The 25,038-nt window shown below is 45.5% G+C and overlaps 2 protein-coding genes across 3 annotated transcripts in view; one reads left to right on the top strand and one right to left on the bottom strand.

Moving 5' to 3' along the window:
- The window catches only part of SLA (Src like adaptor), a 110,745-nt gene extending 99,420 nt beyond the window's left edge, over positions 1 to 11,325 (bottom strand). Inside the window, exon 1 of one of the 2 annotated variants that reach the window (XM_085604896.1) lies at positions 11,225 to 11,325. The gene's annotated coding sequence lies outside the window, so the exon portion shown is untranslated. Of the gene's footprint in view, positions 1 to 11,029; positions 11,051 to 11,224 lie in introns of those variants that run through there. The other variant, XM_085604897.1, reaches the window with a different exon arrangement.
- Positions 1 to 25,038, top strand: part of TG (thyroglobulin) — a 660,241-nt gene that overhangs the window by 527,742 nt on the left and 107,461 nt on the right. The gene's annotated exons all lie outside the window — the stretch shown is intronic.

Below are 25,038 nucleotides of genomic sequence, written 5' to 3'. Positions count from 1 at the left end.
AGGAGGGGCCCGGACCGGACTCTCACGTACTCGAACGGCCTCTAACGGCCCGCTCTTTGCCCGGTCTTCGCCCCGGTCGCTCCCGCTCGCTACCGCGCAGCGGTAACTCCTATCTTTAATATAGAGCTGGGGTATGGCGGGGGGCGTGGCCGGCAGGGAGAGCGGCCACAGGTGTGACACGCAGGGACTCCTGGGCAATGGAGTCCCTGCTAGGCTGCTCGCAGCCCTGCCGGAGTGCAGATGGTCCAGGAAGTTTCCAGCTCCCCACACGAGCCTCTCAGTAGGTGCAGGCGCAGCGGGACCCGCGCAGCGGGTCCTGCAAGGTGTAGAGTTTTCCGCGAAGAAATCCAGCGACGAAGTTAAGAAGGGTAAGAGCCTCCACACAGTGCTCTGGTCGTCCAAAAGGCAAGGTTTTATACTTGTTATTGTGGCAGCAGGATTTTTTATTCTTGGTTCCCCTGCTTATTCATTGAGGGCCTTAATCCCCTGTTCTTTTTCTGATGTCCTTTGGCAAGCATGCTGTCTTCAAGTGAATCTGATGTCCATGTGCGGCCCATGTGCCTACTCCGTGCGCTGTGCCGTGCGTCCTTCTTAAGTCATGTTGATGTCCGTGAATTTGGCTTTCATTGCTGTGCCCCCTTTCTCCGGGCAATGCTGATATCTGATTGATGCCTATATGCTTGCAGATACATAGCTTGAGCCCTTTCTTTGACACTGATGTCCATGTGAAACCAGCATTCCTGTGCACTTCCTTGCCATGCAGACCCTTTCTTCAAGTGACGTTGATGCCTCTGTGAGTTCTGAGTGCATCACCACCAGGATTGACACTGTGAACCTTTCCCACTTGTGCGCCCGCTTTGAGTGCCAGGGCACTGGTCCTTCCAATGCCAATGGTCAGAGGCGTAACACATTCTCCGCAGCCCCCGCAGAGTGGGGGACACGGAGCTGCAGGGTGCCCCCTCAGCACAGTACTCTGGACGAGAGCTTCTGATTCAATCTGGAGCGGGGCCCCACCATGTACCTTGCAGTGGGGGGCCCTCAAGTTTAGTCATGCCAGTGCCACTGGTACCCTCAGCCATCTTGCGTCACACTGAGGCTGCTGCTTATCACCCTCAGCTGCAGCCTCGGGCCGAGTGACTGCTGTGACCGGAGCAGGTCAGGCGGCGCTGTCACTATGCACACCTCTGTGTATCCACGTGAGAGACGGCTGAAAAGACCAATTCCCTGATAAGTGCATGTGGGTGTAAGGTACAGCAACGTTTTTTTCCCCTGAGTTTTATATAGCGCAAACTTGACCCGAAGGTATCAGGTATCAGAGCGCTTTACATGAGCGCCAGTTGCGTCACAAATAGACACATTCATTTTTTTATTAGGCACGAGGAGATTAGGTGATTTGCCCAGAATCACTGGATGTTGAGCGTCGCTGCCGACACTAGAACCTGGTTCCCCAGATTTAAGGTCGACGGCCCTAGCCTTTAGGCCAGATCCTCTCCCCTGTTACAAAGAGACACGTGTGTAAGATTTGTTAATGCCATAAAACATCTTAATGAGAATATTACCTTAATGCTAAAAGTTGTATACCTTTTTTCTAAACAATAACCCTGTTTGCACATCATGTTTATTATGACTGATACGTGTGGTGCCTGAACTAGCCATTCTTCCCTACGCCACCCCCCTGGATGCTAGACTTCGATAGCTTCTGAAAGTCAAAGCCTAAAGTCGTTCACATAAGCAAAATACTGTGGGCTGATACTGACGGTGATGGGCAACCCCTAAAGCCAATGTCTGAAGTTGTTTGAGCCACAGTAGCCAACTGCTGAAAGGGACTTTGAAAGTCGAGTGAGTCTGTGCAAGCACCTGGGGGCATATCAGCAAGCAGGCGTTAAAAACTATCGCCGCTTTTGTGTTCGTTTTCGGACGAAAAGCGGCGATAATTTTATCGCCTTATCTGCAAGGTCACGCTATCACGTGAAACCTTGCCTGGCCTCCATTTCCCTTAACACCCATCTTTGCATCTCTAATGAGATGCAAAGTGGGCGTTCCTCCCCAGGATAACGGGAGAAATGTCGCTAAGCGACATTCCTCCTGTTATCAAGCCTCACGCAAAGCAGCATAGCAACAAGAAAAGTAGCGCTAACCTGTGTTATCGCTACTTTCTTTACGCCTGCCTTGAAACTGACTTAGCCATGATATCCTATGGAAGGTGGATATCATGGCTAATTATGTGAGGCCCTACCAGCAAGCTATCGCCAAACCTCGTGGGATTATCGCTGGGTTTCCAGCGATAATCACACGTTTGGCAGTTAGCGCTAGGATTTTTATCGCTTTTGATATAAGCGTTGCTAATAGCACGCTATCTCAGCGATAAAAATCCACGCTAGCCGGCGATAATTATCCTAGCGCTTAGCGATAATTATCGCCGGTTGTTGCTGATATGCCCCCTGGTTCCTGTGTTTCTAAGCACTGCAACAAGTCTGGACGCAAAGAGTGCCTATTTAACCTCCCAAATATATACAAATGTTGTTTGTGCTGCTGGTGCATTCAGTGACCTTCAAGGCTGTTGTGAAAGTGAATAACTGAGGCAGATAATCGGATGTGATGGTAGAGGGGTGCGGGCGGCGATAGAGATAACATAACGTCTATTCGTAAAGCGCACGTTCACCGAAGGGCATCTTGGCGCTGAATAACAGATCATTATATGGCGGTAAAGGGGAGAGAACGATGTCACGTGTCTGTGTATGTTGCAGGAGTCATATTTGAATGGAGTGTGAGACTTCTGCCTGTTGGTATGTGTTATCGATTTTTAAAGCACAGCCATTTTTTTCCAAACTATTTTTTAAAAAGATCATAACTCTGAAAATACATTTAGCGTTGACCATTTTTTTAAAAGAATGTATCTCTCTATCGGGGGTTCTATTTCTTACAGTAACTTTTAGACAATCGGTTTAGAATACTTTCGAAAAATTGCTTGATTTAAAATGCTTCCCGTCCGGGCCACGCTGTAAACATCAGTATCGCGCCGCCTACGAGAATGTCTCTTCTCATGCCGCGCCCCCCATTTTACTCCCACGAATGTTGTCCAAGGCAGACATAATCGTGGGCTGAACACTAATAGCTCCATAAGGAGATTAAGGAGCTATAATTTCAACGTAAACAAGGCCTGCGGGTCAGGCGCTACTAAATCTGTAAATACAGAGCGTTAATCCTATTAAAGAATCATCTCTTATTGGAAACGGCTAATTACTTGTCGGCGTCTGTCAAAAAAAGACACCTGCTTTAGACACAGATTTGGCAATATGTTGGGTGTTGGCATCCTGACAGGGATGTGTGAGAGGGGCGCTTTACTATAGAGTTAAAATCAGTGAGACCGTCTCAAACGTGGCCACTCCCCACATGTACCCTCTTCTTCTTAATTTGATGTTAATCGTGAACTCGATGGAGATGATGTTTTTATGAACTTTGACTGTATACATCTTCAAATAACATCCTGACGCCTCCTGTTTACATCTGCCCTGGTGGAGGCCTGGCAGTGTTACCTGTACTGGAGGTACTTTTGTAGCCCATCACGTTAGGCCTTTCCACTGGCCACAATTGCAAGGTAGAAAAGTCCTCATTTAGCATTAATACTATGCCTGAAATGCCACGAACATTGATGGAGCTCTACAACAGGCACTGAGTTCCTGGAATACGCTCATATATACAACTAGCCTTGGCAAAGCCAATAAGTCTCGCCTATAAGAGGCGCGGGCTTCAGTACTGACTCTGCCAGTGCTCTATATCTTACTCTTCTAAAATGGCCTTTAGCTCCCATGCATAAAAAAAATATAAAGGTTAGAAAAGGAATCAATGGCAATGTATGCATGAACCGCTTTTTAAAGTAGTTCACACCCACAACATGCTGTGGGGTGATACTGACACCAGCCGCTGTCTGTGCAGGTAGCAGCAGTGGGGTGATGGGGCCACATGGGGGGGGGGGGGGAGGGTGGATTTCGAGGGACGCTGCAGAGGGAAAATTAAATAAATAATTAATTTTCCCTCTGCATCGTCCCTCGAAATCCCCCACCCACGCGGGCCCACTGCCCCACCGCTGTTATCTTGAGAGACCGCGGCTGACTTACACTGATGGACAGCACCTAAAGTCAGTGCTAAAGCCACTTCAACATCTGTAGCCAACGACCAATGGCTCAAAGGGGCTGTCCTTCTTTGTATAAGTATGTTAATGTTGTATATTGTGTGATGATATGAGCTCTTTTCAGACAGCTAAGGCTGTCCGTATGCACGAGTTAAAATATACTTTAACAATTTGAAGTAATTTGAAAATTCGTTATGTGTAAATATACTTTAGTTTATTATTTTTGTTGTTGTTTCTCCAATGAGAAAATAGTTTCCATGTAGATAAATAGCTTCTAAGGGCCTTATTACGAGTTTGGCGGTCTTCCACTGGGACCACAACGGTCCCAGGAAGACCGCCAACCCTGTGGTGCACCCACCCGTCGGATTAAGAGTGTAATCCAGTGTGGGTGGGCGGTGCTGCGGCTGTCTCACAATGGCGGGTATGTTCGGCTCATAGGTGAGCCTATACAACATACTGCCACCGTGTGGCATGCACCATGTTGTGTATGCCACACAGTGAAAAATGAAAGCACACCTTTCCATGGGCAGGTTCACCTGCATTTCTGCCACCCTCTTCACAAGGGTTCCCTGCCATGAAATGGGTGGTGGAATTGTAATTCATAATATGCTCGGTAGTGCTGGCATCGGCACCTCCAGCATATTCAGGTCTGTTTCGATCCTCCACTGCCGTGGGATCCTGGGTCTCGGTGGAGTCGGTGGTCTTGTGGCGGTCCCACCACCTCCATCGTAAAAGCCATGGGCGGACCACCGGGGTAGTGGTGGTCAGACCACCACCGCAAGTACGGTGGTCCAGAGAACCGCCGTACTCGTAATAACCCCCTTATTCATTCCTCAAACACGGAGTAATTTCCTTCATATTACCAATTGAAAGCCTCTTTACCCTACCTGCATAGGGAATAAGCTATGAGTGATTGTATAGTATGGCTTCTTACCTTACATATACCTATAGGCCGGTGTGCACCTACTTTTGCACCTAGAACTACCCAGGAACAGCCATCCACCTTCCCTTATTACAACATTTGTGATCGCTGCTATCCTACCTTACTGACAGGAGTTACACAATCTCAAATGCACTTTGTACGTTTATAATCCTGACAATCTTGATACTGTGAATGACAGTCTGTAATATTCTCCCACAAATGGCTTAGTCACAGGATGAGGTGTTCTAGTATACTGAGTCACAAAGACTGCAAAATATCACATTTTGTAGCTAATAATATGGGCACTGATGCAATTGTTAAAGTTCTTAACTGGGAATGTTGACAGTATTTCTTTATCGTCCACTATGAGGTTCAGTAACATTTCTCAAGTAGTGTGGCGCCTTAGTGATCTCACTCAACACTTTCATTCAGTGTACTTGACTTTTCAAAGGAAGAACTGCCCCTCATTATTTTCCAGGGATAGGACAGAATCAGACAACAGTTTATACTTGTTAGCATCGTTTCAAATGGTAAATATTTTATTGTGAGGGAACAAGCCCGTTTTAGAGAGGAATTGGGAAACGAACGTCCACATATTTAGTATTAGTAAAGTATTAGATCTTTCTCAGAATGGAAACGTTTTCCCTTTTTGGAAGTAGTAGTGAAAATGCACCATTTACTCATGCTGGATTTTTCCGAAGTGGTGTTTGCACATGCATACTTTTTGTGCATGTCTATACTCATTGACATGCACAACTATTGTAACTTTCCAGAAGTTTTTCTAGTAAACTTTGGCAATCCCATACATAAAAGCTGCACATTTTCTCAAAAAAGGAGCAATTCAACAGAAGCAATGTTCTGCCTGTTTCCAAGCCATTCACGACCTGGGTTCTTTTGTTAAACTTCATATAGGTTTAGTGAGAAAATGATTAAAAAAATGTTATTCTTTCATCATAATTTCTTGGAGGCTATGCCTGTACTCTTTAGCTTAATGGCAATGTTTTTATTTTTCCATGATAGGTTATTGTGTAAGAATAGAGAAAGCATCCTACATGCATCACATAACTGGGTGTGTCATTTGTTGTGATACTAGACACACACACCTTTGAAGCCTATGATCAAGGCGAATGTTCTGTGGTTGATAATAGGCACCAAATTACAGTACAATCAGGCAGTAATGAGATGCGGCAGCAGTAACTCTGGCACAATAACATGTTATTTTAAAAAGGGCGAGACAATATGATGCCATTACAGAATGGTAATCAAAATACAACCTAATGTAGTCAGTTGTGTTTTATAATAATACCTTGACAAACATGATAATATTCAGACAACCACACACAGTACTAACTAATGGAAGGTTTGTAGAGTTTAGAATGTAAAGACTGAGGGGCCTCACTATGTTTTGAGTCAAAAAATGGATACATTATACCACAGTGGTTGGGAAGAAATGAGCAAAGGTTTACATATCGAAGATGATGCACACTGACCCAAAAGGTAATGGTTAACAACTGGAATGGCCTGACACTGCCAGCTCACGTGGCTGCTCTGGGTATTAGCCTTGTTGGGGTGTGGCCTGTCTCGATGAATGACTTCAACTTCTTTTATTTATATTTGCCGACGACCATTGTTTAAGAAAGCTAGTGATATGCATAATCTAGTTCCCTTTTTAGCACATTGTAGCAATGTACATAAAAGAATAGTGTTATTAGGTTGCAATTTCGTTTTCATATTGATAATTGTTAGGAAAATATTAAAGCCCAGATTTACAAACACTTTGCGTCAGGTTTGTGTTACTTTTTTAGCGTAGAACCCAAACAAAGTGTTGAGCTGGTATTTACAATCCAATGCAAATTATGACTTGTATTAGCGTTGGATTGTAATACACAGTGAGGCAAAACCACGCAATTTGAGGTCTTGCGTTACTTTGGGTCAAAGGGGCGTTCAATGGTTTGTGCATGGGTGTTAGACCTGGCATAATTTGGTGTGGGTTTCCCCAGTATTTTTGCCTTGACCTCCTGTTATGTTGCTGTGTGTTGGACTTTGTTTTTGCTTATCTAGATGCTTTGGGCACTTTGCCACTGCTGTTCAGTGCCAAAGTGCCAGTGCTCCCTGTAAATTGTTGTTCTGGATTTGTGATTCCATGGTTGGCATATTTGGTTTACTAGTTAGACCCTAGTACAGTGCACCAGGGGTGCCTAGGGCCTGTAAATCAAAATGCTGCTAGTGGGCCTGCAGCGCTGATTGTGTCACCCACATGAGCAGCTTGTGAATGTAACTCATGCCTGCTATTGCACTGCCTGTGTGCAGTCTGAAACTGCCATGTCCACCTGGCCAGTGCAACCACATGGCCAGGCCCTAACCTTCCCTTTTCTTTCTTACATGTTAGTCACCCCCAAGGTAGGCCAAAGGTGCCCATGTGGGCAGGGTGTAGTGTATGTGAAAGGTGGGACATGCCCTGATGTGTGTGGCATGTCCTGATAGTGAAATACTGCCAATTTCGTTTTCATTATTATAAGGCTATCTGTCCCCATAGGATAGAATGGGGAGTATGCTCATAACATCTTCTGAGCATTACTGCCCATGGGAACAAGATGGGAAAATAACGTTTGATATACCTGAACTCAGAATGTTAAGATGCATCTTGTAGTGAGGGTGCTTTTTTACATTCTGGATTTGATAATACCACTTTTAGAAAGTGGGTATTTTCTTGCCTAACCATCCAGTATACCTCTGCTAGGTTGTGTATTGACTGTCTGGCTTTGGAAGTGACAGTAGCTGGGGATGTGCATTCTGTTCAGACAACCACTTGGGGGGAGGGGGCGTAGTTGTGTCCTGTCTTTCCAGGGTGAGTCAGGGATGGGATGAATAGACCTGGGCTGCATTCAGAGTAGGGGGTGGAGATTTCACTCACACATGAATGGGCCTGATCTGCCAAGGACAATGCTGTCTCCACCTCCTGCCAGGAAGATGCACCAGAGAGGACAGAACTGGTTTTGGCTGGGTAAAGAGATTCTATGCACCAGAGAACAAAGAGATTTACTGTATAAAAAGTGGGGCCCAGACCCCAGACATTTAGATCATTCTGGGAATCAAGAGGAACCTTTGCCAAGGAGAAGAGCTGGAGAAACCTAGGAGAAGTACTGCCCCTTTGCTGTCTGGAGTTGGCCTGCAGTGGCTCTTTCTGCCAAGGGAAGGAGACGGACTTTGCTGTGTGCTGTGTCCCCTGCTTGAGGAAGATCTCCAAGGGCATGAGTAGAGCTTGCCTCCTGTTCTGAAGTCTCGAAAACAAAAATACTTCACCCCCAGGTCCCCCTGAACTCCTTTGCTTGGAGTTCTGACCTGCTGAGAGGTGCCGGACAGTGTTCTGGGCCTCTGGAGGTTGATTTGGGACTGGAAACTACAAGAACTGTGAAAATCAATGCATCGCCTGTTTCTGACGCATCGCAGTGGTGCGAGAAGACTTTTCCGACGCATCGCCGCCAACGAAGAATCGACGCAGCACCTTCTCGCGGCAAAAGTGTCTGTTGTGCGATGAATCCTGTTCACCGACATCTTGAGATCACCGCACCGATTCTGACGCAGGCCCTGTTGTGGAAGAACCGACGCATCGAGGGAACACAGCTGTAATCATCGCAGCGCATTCCAGGTCTTCACGCATCGCATTGTACCAGCTTGTTGCCCATCGCATTGAAGCACCAAGCCTGTCGCATTGTTGGGGGACGCAGTAAGAAACCGACACATCACCTCCCCACGCAAAAAGAAACTGGCACATCACCTCCTCTCCAGTAAGGAACGGACGCATCACCTCCCCTGCGCAGCAGTAAAGAACCGACACAACACCTCCCCCGGAGGAAGGAACCAACACATCAGCTTCCCTGAGTGTAAGGAACCGACACATCACCTTCCCTGTAACCCTTTTTGCTTGTATTTGTCGACGCATCAAATGTACTTTGTGTAAAAGTTTTGCATCCAACATTTTCTTGGAATACAACTGTTTCTAACTTTTAAGAATCATATTTTTAGTACTGTATTGTGGATTTTTGTCATTTGGTCTTGTTTTGGTTTAGATAAATATTACTTATTTTTCTAAACTGGTGTGGTGCCCATTTGTAGTGGTTTCACTGTATTACTGTATGTGTTCACAAATGCTTTACACACTGCCTCTGAGATAAGCCTGTCTGCTTGTGCAAAGTTACCAAGGGGGTAAGGAGGGGTTATTTTAGAAGTGTATCCCCCTTACCTTGGCTAGGAAGAAAGGTCCCTACTTGTACAAAGGTAAATACCTCTGCCAACTAGAGACTCCCATTTCTAACAATGGGCATTCCAAGGAGCAGCCACTCATGGATTTTGATGCAAATCCATTTCTACTAAGACTTGTTGATATGGATTTGTGCTAATATCATCCACCTCCCGGACGCTGGCATAACAAGGTGAAATAGTAAGCGTTCTCCACATTTTTTCCTTTTCGAATGTCTGCTGCATTCTACAGCACACATACAAGGAGGATATTGCCTTTTAGCATAGTTTGTGCAGGAAGGGACTCATTCCTGCACAAAAACTATGCTGACCATCATGCCGACAGCCTTTCACTGTAATGCAAGGGTGTCTTCATTAGTGCATGGCAGAATGAAGTGAGCCAGTGCACGGAGAAAGAAGAACAGCACCACATAGTTATATCTATTGAGAAGTTCTGTTTTCTCTCATTCACACAATGCAGAGCAGCAACTTCAATTGCTGTGCTGCGCTGGGTGATTTGTTTGTAAATCTGGGCCATTAAACGTGGCAAGAGGTTGAAGGTGATGTTTGGGCTCTGCTTACTTTTGGCAGGTGCCTACCAGGGATCAGCACCAGAACTCCTTTTAGAGCACCACAACTTGTGTGGTGATTTCATTCAAGATTGCACTACTGTAAAGTGGTCTAACAATTCTTTAATTTTGTATGAAAGAATTGCTGTTGTTGGAGCAGCTTTGCCAATGTAACTCACTGCAAAACAAGATGGCAGAGGGGCTGAGACTGACTTCACAGAGATCACCAGAGTCTCTGCAGTATCCTAACGGCAGTGATGCACTTGGTTCCTGGGTTTCTTGTGCAGTACTGCCGGCCATCCTTCGGTGCCCTACCTACAATGCTCCAAGATGCTGGATGTTCAGCTGCACTTGCTGCCCATCCGGGCCAAGAGGATCTGACTGAACACTATCATTTGCTACAGGTCCAAAGGTGTTGAGAGCATGCGAAGAGACCCTGAAGCACAGCTGGCCATATGGACCTCAGCGCCTGTGAAACCCCCCATGCAGCTCCTCCCTCCTCCCCAGCCAAAGGTGGAAGATGTCAGGTTCTGTACTCCTCAGGATCCGGATGATGCTATAAGGGGTCCACCCCTTGACATCCCCAAACGCCGAATAAAGTCACAGAGCGTTAGGGCGATCAAGTGAGGGAAGGGAAAGGTAGGGAACAGCAGGGATGAGAACCTATAAAATAAAACAACAGAGATCAAAACACATATACACATATATGACTACTCTCTGTAGGGTCTCACTAAATTCCATAACTACCTCATCCACCAAAGCCTTGCACGTCCGTGCATATCTCCAAATAAGAACAACCAATCTGGTTCTGGTGAATAACTCCTACAAAACAGAGCATAAAGATTATACTTCAAAACTCTCACTTCCGCCCACACAGCCCCAGTAGGTGTGCCCCACCATCCCTTATTTCCTACTTATCCAGCCTGCTCACCGGTTCTTGTTGTGGGCATCCAATATGTTAAATAACAAATGAAGTCTTGTTTGAAACACAAATCTTAAGGCCCACATGACAAAGTTCAGGATACAAGGGGGAACCAGTAGCACAAAAAATATGAAGTCCCGATCACTTTACCGCGTTGGTAACACGCTGGAAATCCAGTGAAGGTGCACACAGAAAAATAACTCCCATAAATAAAACGATACACTCCAAAGTCGCTCTTTCCCTACCTATTCAATTGCGTTTGCTGCACCGCGGTGCCCAGAAATGTTACAGCAGTCTGTTCTGGGGTAAAGAAAAGAAAATGCCATCCACGGTAATAACATCGCTGCCGTTTTAGCCGTAAATAAGACGCACGTTCACCGTCCGGTGTAAACGCCGTCTTTACGTCTTCTCTACGAGAGAATACCTGATGCAGCACTCACCCCTCCGGTGCGATGCACCCTCTTATGATCTGATCACCATAGGACTGCCAAAACTAGCTCAGCCGAGCTAGCAACTGCGGCTTCTCGCTCGCCGTACTCCTGCCACCGAAAACAAAATCCAAACTCCGATTCAGAATTACGCAAGCTCACTGGTGCGCGCAGCGTCGTCTTGTAAATGCTGACTCCTCCCCAACCGCATGGCTCTTGGGGATTGTAGGTTTTTCTTTATTTAGGCGCTCTTGGTCACGTACTCCTGACAGAAGTTGCTGTTTTGGGACATCCTCTGGGTATGGGCATTGTAACCAGATCTGCTGTAACATGAATCCTTGCATTGTTCAGTAGCTCTTTGAAGCAATTAGTAGCCCTAAGAATGTCCCATACTCTCTCAGGGGATACTGACCAAGTCCATACCATCATGCTTCACTGATTCCTTTGGAGGCTGACTACGTTGCTCCCATGTATATCCATAAGCTACCAAATCACCTCCTATACCTTGGTCTTCATCTTAAAAAAGAATAATTAATTTGTAGATTTATACAGCGCGGCTTATCACCTGTGAGGGTATCCAGGCGCTGACCTTGGGCTCAGGGAGATTAAGTGATTTTCCCCAAATCACAGGATGTTGCGCCGACGCAGAGATGTGAATCCGGATCCCCAGCTCCAAAGTTGGCAGCTCTGACCGTTGCACCACATCCTCTCTCACCAACTCCTATGTCTTTGATTGCCCTATTGGAAAACAACAGAAATAGGATCTTAAGATACTGAAAAGTGATCTTACTGGTCATTTTAGGTGGAGGCTTGATATTTAACATTACTGGATAAAACTTTATCAATGCATATAATGTTCTGCCTTGCAAACTTTAATCACCATATCTATCATTACTTGACCAACTCTCAAGCACGTGTCAGTATCTCATCACTAGTGATCTGCATGAAACTTCCTGAAACATTACAGGACCCACCTTGAAAGATCAAAAGCCCCTCTAACATCTTGTCTGATGTTAGCCCCACTAAAATGGAATTCATCACTACTGCACAACTCATTGACACACCTGCTAAATTATTGACCTCGAGATGCCAGTTCTGCTAAGGCTCAACATATCTGTTAATCATATAGCCAGAAGCATAATCTCATTGATCCTTTCCATTCTTCTGTGTTCTGACTGTGAGGCAGGTCAGTAAACGAGTTCTGGGACCAACTGTGAGAAGCGTACTACTTGTGTGAAGACGTTGTAACAAAAAAATCCACGCTACTTGCTCACTATAAATATTTCCAATAATGGAAAGACAATGATGCATGACAATCAGCCCAATATTGATAAATGTGTATGCATCTATTAGTAGCTAAAATAAACACTGGCATGCACACCTCAGATGTGTTTGCTTGACATGGTCAAGACGATACACCCAACATACCACAGATTTGTAGCAGTGGCATTGCTGTTAGCAAAACGTAGAGTCGCTATGGACTGAGGCAAGAGGCCGGCACCTAAACCTAAACAATGGCTCCTTGATCTGACTTACTGTAAAGAACAGTTGGAGTTGTATGTAGAGGAATTACCATTACCATCATGCCCTAAAGATATCTGGAGCACACTTACAATATATCTAATGTCCACCTCCTCGCCAAAACTGTGATAAACTGCATTGTGAGTGTGGTGCTGACTGGGAAGTAATGGGTGGGACAATATAGATTACACTATACATATGCTGTATTTCATTACAGGAGACAACATATGTCATGTTGATTGCATTTTGATTTTTGTAAACGTTGGAAAAATCTCAATAAAAATGTGGACATGTAGTAGCTAAAATAAATTCCCTTGCACTAATTCTCTTCCAGAGTCAAGCAGCTTCTCACAAACAGTGACAGGTGACACCCTCACCTCTCCTTCTCTCTGCATATCCCCCACTCATCGTACACAATACTCCCCTAAACCTACTTCCAGTAAACATCCAATACCACCTCCCGCCACCTTTCCTTCTAAAAAATCCTAGGGTCTTCAATACCTATCAGTGCCTAAAACAGTGCATCCTCAGTGCAGATCAGTGGTCAAGATTGACTGACATTCATGATTTCATCATACATCACTCTTTCAACTTGCTGCCATCACTGAAACATGGCTCAATGGTTTCTCCATGCCAGATATTGTCATTCTCCTCCATTCCGATTGCAATATACTCACTAAGGACTGAAAGTACGGTAGAGGCGGTGGGGTTTTCTTGATTCACAACAACTAAACCCCAGCATAATATTTAATTAGTCCTCCCTTAGTATTCTTCGAATATGTGCTATCCAAGATGGTCACCAGCCCAAACACATCCTTTATTTGTGCAGTGATCCTACCCCTCCTAAGAAGGGCTTCACCTTGTTTCCTTCTTAATTCTTACAGCTCACCCAATATATACTCTCCATCACTAACAGGGACTGCTTTGTCGGCGACCTTAATGTTTGTGCAGTTGATCCATCCAATTTTTACAGCCAACATACCTTTGAAGAACAGAATGCTGTAGGCTTCTCCTACTGGGCAATGTCCCAACACAATTAAGAGGTCACTGTATTGGCATTTGAGGGTACTGCCAAGGATATCCTTACATAAAAACACCATTCTCTCCTTTCTGTGACAGCTGATGCACCTGCGTCCACAGGCCCTAAATTGACCAGCTCCTCTTACATGCAGCTGAGTTGATGGAATCCCATTAGAGGCAGCACTCTTTAGTGATCTAGGACAGAATGAGTAGTCCAGCAGTGTAATGGTGGTTTACAAGGAGTACTTCTAGTGGCAGTGTTAGTCGATTGAAACTTTGAAAATCAGTATTCATCATAGGAGTTTGCTACTCACCAGTTAAATCTATATTGAACAGAATATGCAATGCATTAAAATATTCTTCCTTACATGGCACTTTATTTTTGAAGATAATGTATGATACAATTCCATTGTTAAGAATTATTTTCTTTAGATGCAGCCTTATGATGCAACAGGATAGACGAGACACAGTCTAGAAATTATACAAACAAAGGGATTTGAACCAGAGTGAATAATATATTGAAATAACAAATGAACAGTCCACAAATACATATCCAAAGGCAGAATTCGGAACCACTACTAATAGGTATTTAAGTAATAGCGATAGTGCAACTGAATTAATTAATTATTGCAGTTGTTCATAACGAAACAGTTGAGAAATTCTGTGTGAGGTGATAACATTGTTGTTTATTAGTAATTAAGATTTCTTATAGAAAGAGACATAGCACTTCTTGCACTCTTCCGTTCAGGTGGAATATCAGATGTTACCATGTGTCCTTCCATGCATTCCTTTACCACACAATTATTAAAGTGTGTTAACCTTTACAAAACGTTGTAATACTCAGTCCAGGGATGTCATCTTCTACATATATACATTAAATGAAAAAAAGCAAAGGTTAAAGGGATGTTATAATTAGGTGAAAATATCAGTTACAACATACTGTTTTAAATTAACAAAAGCACTGACACTCACTAGTTATAGTTATCTTAAATAACTACAACTTATGACCTAAATCAACTATAACTAATGCCCCCGCCATACAGTGTTGTAATCAGTTATGCCATTTCACATGTTACAGTGATGCTATGAATTATTCCATAGAACATTTCACGAGCGATGTAATATGTAAAGTAATTAGTTTTATATGGCCAATACTTTAAAATAATATGGTAAGCTCTACTGGGCTCATGAATTCAATGACCTAAGAGACTAAGTAGCTCATTTGGATGTCAGTCGAAAAGCCTCCAACCGTAGGTCGGAAGCTTTCCAACCGACATCCATGGCTTATAGTCCGATCGCCTAATTACAGTGCAGGCGGTCGGAGTTTAAACTGGCCGATCGGACCGACTGGCTTCCGACAGGCTAAAGGAGCCCGATGACCAGTTGGAGGCCTCACACAATCCCCTACGGACGGCGTTTCCGCTGTCAGGATTATGATGTTGGTTTCCGACAGGCATTTCATGACTGGCTTTCTGACATGCAAAGCCTGTCGAGAAGCAGGACCCCCTCTGCCTTTGGTGCCTCTGGTTAGGGTTCTAGAGGCACCTATGGTGTCCCCCTGTAAATCCTTGTACCGTGTGTCAGGCGCGATGCAGGGAGTGTGGCAGGCACGGTGAGGTGCCTACCATACGGTGCAGGGATTTAAAGAGACTCCTATTTCTCTATTGGAGCTTGTACTGCGGGTGAGAACTACCTGCAGAACAAGCTTCCATAGAGAAATGGATCATAATACGGTGTGCAGAACTGCGACTTATGGTCGGTCGGTTCACACACCGAAACTGTGTTGGGCGTACTCAAGTCCGCCGAACATCATAATAGAGCCCATAGTGTGTTTCTTTCTAATGTTCCTGGGAGGCTGTTGCACTCCCTGCAGCCATCCAAATTGTAAAAAAAAAAATTGCTTGGTGGTGTCAAGGGGCCTGCCTGGTTCCCCCAAAAATGTTTTTTAAAGCTCTTGCAGGGCACTATGCAGTGCTCCCCAGGCGGAGCAGTAAATGTGAAATAAGTGGCTAATCTGCTCAGTTCACATTCACAAGGTTTTTTTTTATTTTGGGAGGGGGTGTACTCAGGGGTCCCTGGGGCAACGAATAGCCTGTGGGTCTTGCAAGCCTTCCTCCCTGTAAAATGTTATGAGACCCTGGGGATGGGGTCCTTGTGACCTAATAATGGCTTGGGGATGGGGGCTGCTGCCCAATCCTGAAAAAGATAATACAGCCCGCGGACGAGGTCCCTCTCCAATAAAAATATAAGCGGCTACACTTTGGACCATCCCAGGGAATCCTATTTTTAAAAAAAGGCAGGAACACCCATTTTTTTTTTGTTTAACAGCACCACAAATCTGTAGATCCGTTGGGCCGTAAAAACCATGAAACTATGTTTTTGGGCCCAGGAGCCTCCCTCCCCTCATAAGGTTTACAGAGGCAGGGTATCCTTACCCTGCCTACCTATGTGTTGTTTAGTTTTTTTGCAGGACAGATGACTGAGCCCCCGAGTCCCGAAATAGGTTCCGCCACACCTTTGCCAGTCAGATCTTATCTTTAGAACTGTTGACTCCGTGGATCCTCCGCGGTATTAAATATACAAATATTTCTACCCTTAATTGATCAAAAATTAGTAAACATATTTACACCAAATCACAAAAAGCGCACTTTCTGGCCCAAGATCTAACATTCTGCCAAATTTGGTGTAATTCCATTCAGCTGTTTTTGCAGTAATGCTGTTCAATTTTCCTAAGGAAAATGGCATGGGGTAAATGTGTTTTGGGACCCCTGATTTTTCTGGCCCCCCCATGCGTTGATGTACTATCTGAAAACTTTCCAGGAAGCAGCTGAGGTGGATGAACTTTTTTGGAATGTTTTTTGAAGATTCGTCAAATGGTACCAAAGTTATTAGCAAACCCCCAAAAATGTTTCCTATGGCAACGTGGTCCTAACTGTAACTAGCCAGTGGCGACCGCTACTGGGTAATAAATTAAACACATTTAAGGTGTTTTGGGGACCCTCAAAAACCACTCTTTTCCTAAAACCTTTATTTACCTTTACCCACGTCTAAATTCTAAAATCACCCTAACCATCCTTTACCTTTACCCACCTCTTAATCCTCAAATCACTCTTACCTCCCTTTACCTCTTCCTACCCCTAAACCCTACTTATCATCCTTTACCTCTTCCCACCCGTAAAACCCTAAAATCACCCTTACCACCCTTTATCTCTACCCAACCCTAAACTATAAGATCATCCTTACCCTCCTTTACCTCTATATGCACCTAAACCATTTAAAAAAAAACATAAAAATAATGTTATTTCAAATTAAGAACTTGTATGTTAAAGTACAGAGTGGTAAAAGGTGAAAGTAGAGGTAAAAGCCTACAATACACCCTTACCTGTGTGGAAAAGACTGCGTGGTAAAGGTCACGCGTGGTAAAGGATGCAGGATAAAAGCTACATAACATTCAGGTGATGTAGTGCAGTATCATCAAACAGTTTTGTAGGCCATTCTTCAGTAGCCATGATCAGATGGTTGTTTCTCTTCCCATTCCACATTCCCTGTGGAACTCTGTGTCCTCGGGTGAAGGAGGTGTCAAAACTCAGCGGCAATGCAAAGCATCCTGGTAGTAGAGTTCATGTACTGATCATATTTACTGACAGTTTCTAAATCCCACATTGGCTAACCAATTGGGTGTCATGGATGCCAGGGATTTCACATTAGCCGATTAGGCTATTTTTTTACAGGATATGCAAAAAGTCATAACTGAAGCTAAAAAAGAGAATCAATGGTTGAGGCAAAAGTTGTAGATTTGTTGCACCATTTAAATAGTTGTTACTGACAAGGCTGCCTGTTCCACACTATATCTGCTTTTTGAGGGTCTTTCAGCTGTCCTGGTGTAATTTATTTATTTATTTATTTATTTTATTTGTGGGTTTTATATAGCGCCTGAATCACCCCATACGGGGTATCTCTGCGCTGAGACAGCCAATTGACCACCAAGCAAGTGAGATTAAAAAGGCTCTGTTTTCAGCAGTTTCCTGAAGACTAATAGGTTGGTGCACTGACGTAGTTGTAGTGGGAGGAGATTCCAGTATCGGGGGGCAAGGTGAGAGAACGACTTCCCTCCCATCCGCGCCAGTTTGATACGGGGAGTACACAAATATGCGAGATGGCTAGATCTTAGCATTTTAGTGGGAGAATATCTGACTAATTTATGAGCCAGATAGCCAGGGCCCAAATTGTGTAGTGATTTGAAAACCATACAGCAGATTTTAAACCTGATTCTCTTTCTTATAGGGAGCCAATGAAGGTCACGGAGCAAAGGAGCAGAAGGGGTCCTGGGAAGTGCATTGTTGACTAAACGGGCTGCAGTGTTCTGAACAACCTGTAATTTATTTAAGGATTTTTCTTTGGCTGCAATCAATAGAGCATTGCAGTAGTCCAATCTACTGATAATCAACGATTGAATAAGAGTTTTACAAGTGGTTAGAGGAAGGAAGGGATATACCCTTCTCAAGAATGCGAAGAGTGTGAAAGCAGGTTCTGGCCGTAGTGTTTACATGTTCTTCAAGAGTTAGGTCCTGATCAATACGCACTCCTAAATCCTTTACTACATCTTTAGGGGACGGGGCAGAACCTAACTCCTCTGGCCACCAACTAGGGGATCATATTAGTTTAGCCTCTCCAAACAGCATTATTTCCGATTTATCGGTATTCAGTTGTAGAAAATTCTCCCTCATCCAATGCGCAATACCCTTCATTCCCTCAGAGAAAGTATCTTGGGTATGTGGATTCGATTTATCAAATGACAGCACAAGTTGTGTGTCGTCTGCATAGGATATGGGGATGAATCCCAACCTTCTGAGGTGTTCTGCCAAGGGGGTCACATAGATGTTGAATAATGTGGGGCTCAAGCAAGAGCCCTGTGGAACCCCCTTGTTAATACAGGTGGTTTGAGAACGATAGGGACCAAGATTAACTGTTTGCGTCCTATTGGTAAGGAAATCTTTTAACCAACTCAGCGCTTTACCCCTAACACCTATCTCCTTGAGGCGGGTAATAAGAACCTGATGGGATATGGTGTCGAAGGCAGCCGACAGGTCAAGCAGGACCAGCATCACTGCCTGACCCTTGTCTGCTGCCAATCGGATGTTGTCTATGACCTCCACCAACGTTGTTTCGGTACTATGTTTTGGGCGGAATCCCGACTGTGATGGATCTAGGCATTGAGTGGCTTTTATAAACTCAGAAAGATGTTTATTAACATGCTTTTCGAGAAGTTTACTATTAAGGGGGAGCAAGGAAATAGGTCGGTAATTGGTGATTTCCTCTGGTGACAACTTGGGGTTTTTCATTATGGGAACAACCTGAGCAGCTTTCCATTCATTTGTAAGGACACCTTCATCCAAGGATTTATTGAGGATAGTACCAATAGAGTTTGCAAGAGAGGTTGACAAAGTGGCAGCAATTTTAGCTGGCATAAGGTCTAGGGGCGAGCCTGGTTTGGTGCTTTTTAGAAGGGCGTCAACTTCTAGATTGGTGCATATAGGGAAGGTGTCTAGGGTTTGTAGTGGCACCTTAGCGGGGATTAATTTTATGAGCGGACTAGAACATGGTGCGGTAGTCGAGGTAATTTTTTGATAAATTTTTTCAATCTTCTGAACTAGATAATTTGTAATGTTATCACAGAGGAGTTGTGTGGGGGCAGCCTCAGTATTGCATGCTTTGGGGTTAGTAAATATATTTAATATTTGGTAAAGCGTGCGGGAGGAGTTTTCGGCATTATCAATCTGAGTAGCAATATATAATTTACGAGCAAGCTTTAGATTTTTATTATAGGCCGTCAAAGCTTTCCTAAATAGATCTTTATCCGCTTGATTATGTGAGAGGCGCCAGGTACGTTCCAGCTTTCTGCAGTGGCATTTCTCTGTTTTCAGAGAGGGTGAGTACCATGGAGTCTGTGCCCGTTTGTGAGGGTTTAATTGAGATTTAGAAGGGGCTAAATGATTTATGGCTGCCATCATGTTAGTATTCAAAGATACTAATTGTTCCTCTATGCTGTCTGATTCATCATAGCGGGGGGGAATGAAGGTATCCTGAAAGGATTGAGGAGTGATTTTGTGCCATTGCCTAAATGCTCTGGTGGGTCTGGTTTTAGAACCACCTAATATTTGTTTACTCTGAACCGAAAAATCCACCAGAAGAGGATCTGACCACTCTAGAGGGGTCGTTGTATTATAGCGGATATTCGGGGAATTAGTTAGAATAAGGTCTAGCATATGTCCGGCCTGATGCGTCAAATCGGTGTTTATTTTCCTTAAATTTAAGGTGGATAGGTCAGTTAACAAGGAGAGGGTTTCCTTAATGCATAATTTAATATTGAAAATTATCTTGATACAGAACAAATTCACCCATAACTTTCACCCTGATTTCTCTCAGTTGCTTGCTTCTTCAAGCACCTGATATCCATTTGGAGTCCCCAGATGATATCTTAAATGTAACCACTGCACTACATACCTTTGCTATACTATCCACCAGTTAAAAGAACCCATTGAAAATCCACACGTTTCACAGATAACCTCTGTCAAGTCAGAGCTCTAGAAAAATGCTTGAAAAAAAATAAATTACCATCAGTTTGCATCACAAATAAAGGGCACTGCAGATGCTGCAAATTAGCAGAGAAGAAAGCCAAAAAAGAAATATCTCCAAGCATGCGTCACAGAGAATGAAAACTCAAATAAAGGACAATTTTGTATCTATGGGAAATGGTGACCCCCCCAATCAATCTTCCTACCACATCGTGCCATCAAGCGATGTTTGTGACAAATTACTATCATTCATCAAACAAATTGAACCTCTAAGTAATTGCATCTCTTCATCTGGCCCTATGCTTCCAGAGTCCTTACCTTAACTCCACCCTGAAGACTCAGTTGCTGAGTTTACACCAACCACAGACAAATCCTATTGTCAAAAAAATTGGATGCTTGTAATGGTAAAGTCCATTTGGGTCTCTCAGCACTGATGCCAATAATCACCACAATGATCAATGTTTCCCTCTCTTACAGGATCATACCATAAAAAGCATCCTACCTTTGCTTTCATTCTAAAAGCAACCTACAGCTGACTCAGTCAATCTTAAATATTACAGACATATCTCCAGACTATGCTGTCTTACTAAGGTGTTGGAAGGAGATGTCACTAGTCAACTCTGTTTTCATCTGGAATCAAATAAACTCAGCAACTTTTAGACAGAGCACCTAAACATTAGTATATAAGTACTTCACACAGAGGACCAAAAGATTCTCTGTTTCCTGATTGTGACTGACCTTTCAGTACAATTTGACACCACTGACCGCCTAGTTCTAGCTTGAAAATCTGAAAATTCAGTACACATCAGTACAACAGTACTCTCCTTGTTTTCCTCTTTTTTGCCAAATTGCACCCACCAGGTTAAATGGGTGTATTTTTCAAGATCCTGAAACATCACATGTGGAGTACCTGAGGATTCACACTATCACCAACAATAGTCAACATCTATATTTTCTCTCATACCAATATCCTGTATTCCAATTGAAATGTATATCACATGCATGCTGACGACTCACAGCTACTCAAACTAGAAAACATCACCCACAACCTTTCCAATGTATCAGGGTGTCTTTCCCACATTCACTGTTGGATGTCAGACACAGGTTATGCAAAAGTAAAGAAAGAACAGAGCTCCTGCTCCAGGGGACTCTTAGTCTTGTTCAACTACTGTTGGAAAACGAGGCAGCATCTGTGTGGCCTGCACAAATAACATGACTACATTTGTCCTTCACTGGGAACCAAACACCCAATTGTAGCGCCTGACTCTCAGAGGGTAGCGTTGCAGAGCAGTCGGAGGCTTACTCAAGGGAGGTGGTGTTAGCTAGTAATCGCCATTTGCAGGTGCACAAAAATAACACTCAATAATTGATTGCCCAGTCTGTACTTTGCTTTATAAAAGTAAGAGTACATTTATTAAACACACACACTACTCAATACCATTCACCAATTTACAAATATACATAAGCTGTTGGAATTACTTTGTGACATTGCATAACATCTCCACCCCTCCCGCAGGGGGGGTGGGGTCTAGTACCACCACTCCCATGTATGCACATCAACTTGCCCCCAATGCAGTTAGTTGAACATAACCTGGAGCGAGGGCCCTGCGCACTGGCACCATCCCAGTGGCGACCCACCCCATTACCTCAACCAGCATTAAAAAGGGGTAAACCTGCCTTGGTGACACATGACCCTGACTGAGCATCTCCTACTGATCATAAAGTATGCACCTCTATATCTTAAGGGCTAGCAGTCTGGGGTCTTCACCTAAGCGCAGCAGCAAGAATCCATGTTTACGCACACTTTAGAATGACAGTACTCATTACCTTAGTTGATCATTTGAATGCATTGCAATTACAGCCTCTAAAGGCATCACAGATGAAATCACAGGATTACGCATATACAGCCAGACACCCTAGCAGGACTGTCTGACAACATAACCCCACTTGGCTTATGACATCACCTTACACCAGCACATCACATTAAACAAATGAACTTCAGTCCCTCTGAAAGAAATAACTATTAGTAAATGTCTTTCGGTGCAGTTACACCACTTCACCTCCAGACATCCCCAACTCAGCCCTTCACTCCATGATGCACTTCGTAGTACACCCTCAGCTGTAGAACATAAGTTCCAGCCCAGAAGGTGATAAATGCTGGCTGAGCCCTTGAGGGGTTATTCTTTCAGATGCCCCAACTTATGGGGGGACGGTTCTCCTTTAGGCTGGGGGAGGCTGCGGTGCTCCTGCAGCCCCCATGCACTTTCTTTCACACATGAGGGTGACCCCCTCCTCTGGGGGCCACCAGGCGCCAAAAACGATGTTCTCCCCATGCCTTGCAAGGCATTATGGGGCGCTTCCAGCTCCTTTTTATGCATAAAAGATGAGCGGCTCTCCCGCTGTGCCGGGGAGAGCCGTGTTGGTGGTGCCGGCGGCTTCGCCGCATCTTCCTCCCTCGGTGGGGGGCCCGGTCCCACCCGAACCCCCAGGTGATGATCGGCAACTTGGGGAGCCCACCCCCAGCCGCTCCTTCTGATTTCTGGGGCCCGGTCCCACCTGGGCCCCTCGGGCCTCAATTCTTCTGGTTCGGGGTCCCGGTCCCACCCGGGACACCGCCTGCCTCCGCGATGGAGGGCAGCCTGGGGAGCCCACCCCCGGCTGCCCCCGCCGGCTCCCCACCCGGCCAGCACCCTCGCGTGCTGCCACGGGAGCCGGCACGGTTCTTCTCGTCTGCCCGCTCCAGCGGGCAGACACGCCGCCTCCTCCATGGAGCGGTTCTTCGGGGGGAGTGCGACGACACTTCCCCCCACCTTCTCCCCCCTCGGGACCCGGGTATGGGGTCCCGGGCCCCCGAACATCTTCGGGGGGTGCAACGGCTTTCCCCCACACCCAGCATCGGTGGGGGCCAGGGTGAGCTCCTGGCCCCCTGCTTACAGCCACCTTCACGGGGAGCGCGATGGCGCTCCCCATCCTCCTTTTTCGGCGGGGGCCAGGGTGGGCTCGCGCACCCCGACTTTTCTTCCTTGGGGGGCAGCCCCCGGGACCTGACCCACCCCGGGGCAGTTGCCAGACCGGCGGCGGAGCCCCACGTGTTTCGTTGTCGGTCCCATCAAAGGTCGTGTACCTTCTGGGGGGCATATCTCAGCTCCCAGGGGTCCGATCTCCTCCATTTTTGCGTCCTCTGGCTCCTGGTGGCGCCCCCAGCCACTGAGAGCACTCTCCTTTGCCCTCCGGGTCTCCAAGAGGGTGCCTTCTGCAGGAAACGGTCTTCACTGGCTCCCTGCGCCAGCCTTTCGCCTGGCTCCCCTTCGGGGCCTCACTTCTCCCTGTGCAGAGGCCACTGCTCCTGCGCACCGGTCCTGGACTCTTCTTCTGGTGCTGTTTGGGTCCTGGGGGCAGTCAGGGGGTCTCTCCTTCCAACTGCCCATTGCGCCAGGCTCCACCACCTTCAGCCTCCACCGACCACACCCCAGGGAGAGCTTCTCTTCCTGTGCAAGCACTTTTTAAAAGTTGAGTAGGGGGCTGGCAGGAAGTCCCTGTTGGTCCTATCAAACAGCGACACATCACTTTCCTGCCCCTGCTCCCTCCTTCTTGTCCAGCCTCTGGGTTTGTTCAAAATGGCGTCGTCCAGTGTCTCTGGCCACATCGCCTCTGAAACCCAACTCCTTCCACGCTGCCTTCCCTCCTTGGTGCAGCCTGGTGCCTGGCACCCAGTGACAGCTGCTAATTGATGAGCCTGTAGCCCCTCCCATCTTCTCTTCGTGGAGAGGAGGCCCTAGCTTGTGGAAGAAAGGTTATCAATCCCTCCAGCTGAGGTCAGCCCTCCGCCTGGGTCTGGTCATGGCTGGCTCAGAGAAATATGACAGTTCTGGATGACCCAAAAGCAGCACAAATATGACTTTGGATTCTGCAGAATACTTCTTTTCACATTTGCTACATTGGACTTAAGTGCGTGTCTGGAATCTGTAGGCCTAATTGAAGTTAATCTAGCCCCTGGCTCCCCATTCCCATAGGGGAATAAGGAAGTGAAAACACAGTAAATCACACTGACTTTCCCTGGCATGTCTCTTCCATCCTGAGTTCACTGTGGGTGAGTCCCAACTTATGAGACTCCCCCACAGTATAAGCTCAACAATAAGGTGCTCAAAAAGCGAAAAATCCGGGCGGCCCATAGTGTCAGAACCACCTTCTAACAACTACTTTTTGCATATTTATATAGCGCGAACTCGACCCGAAGGTATTGGAGCTCTTTACATAGCACCGTATTTACATTACACATTCAGGCACGGGGAGATTAAGTGATTTGCCCAGAATCACAGGATGTGGACGCGACCTCGAGGCTCGAACCCTGGTTTCCTGCACCAGAGGCGGCAGCCCCTACAGTCAGCTTTAAAAGCTTGCAACCTCTCTGTATGCTTCACAACGAGCTCTCCTTCACGCCCCAGAAAAATGCCATCAGTAAACTAGCTTACTACACTTATGATTGCTAATTGATGTTCTTCCACTTTTTTACTTACCTCCCGCAGAAAGTTTCTATGATTCTTGCAGTGGCTATCTCCTGCCTTGATCACTGCAACAGCCTCTACATGGACCTTTCCAATAAATCAATCACAAAAGTTCAGAGACCAGATTAATGCTGCTTGTCTTGTATTCACTTTGATCATATCTCAGTGGGTTCTGATGTCCCATCGTTGGTGCCTCGCAAACGAA

This window comes from Triturus cristatus, chromosome 5_1, assembly GCF_964204655.1.
Source record: "Triturus cristatus chromosome 5_1, aTriCri1.1, whole genome shotgun sequence".
In the NCBI taxonomy this organism is placed as follows: domain Eukaryota; kingdom Metazoa; phylum Chordata; class Amphibia; order Caudata; family Salamandridae; genus Triturus; species Triturus cristatus.
This window is presented reverse-complemented; position numbering and strand designations above follow the sequence as displayed.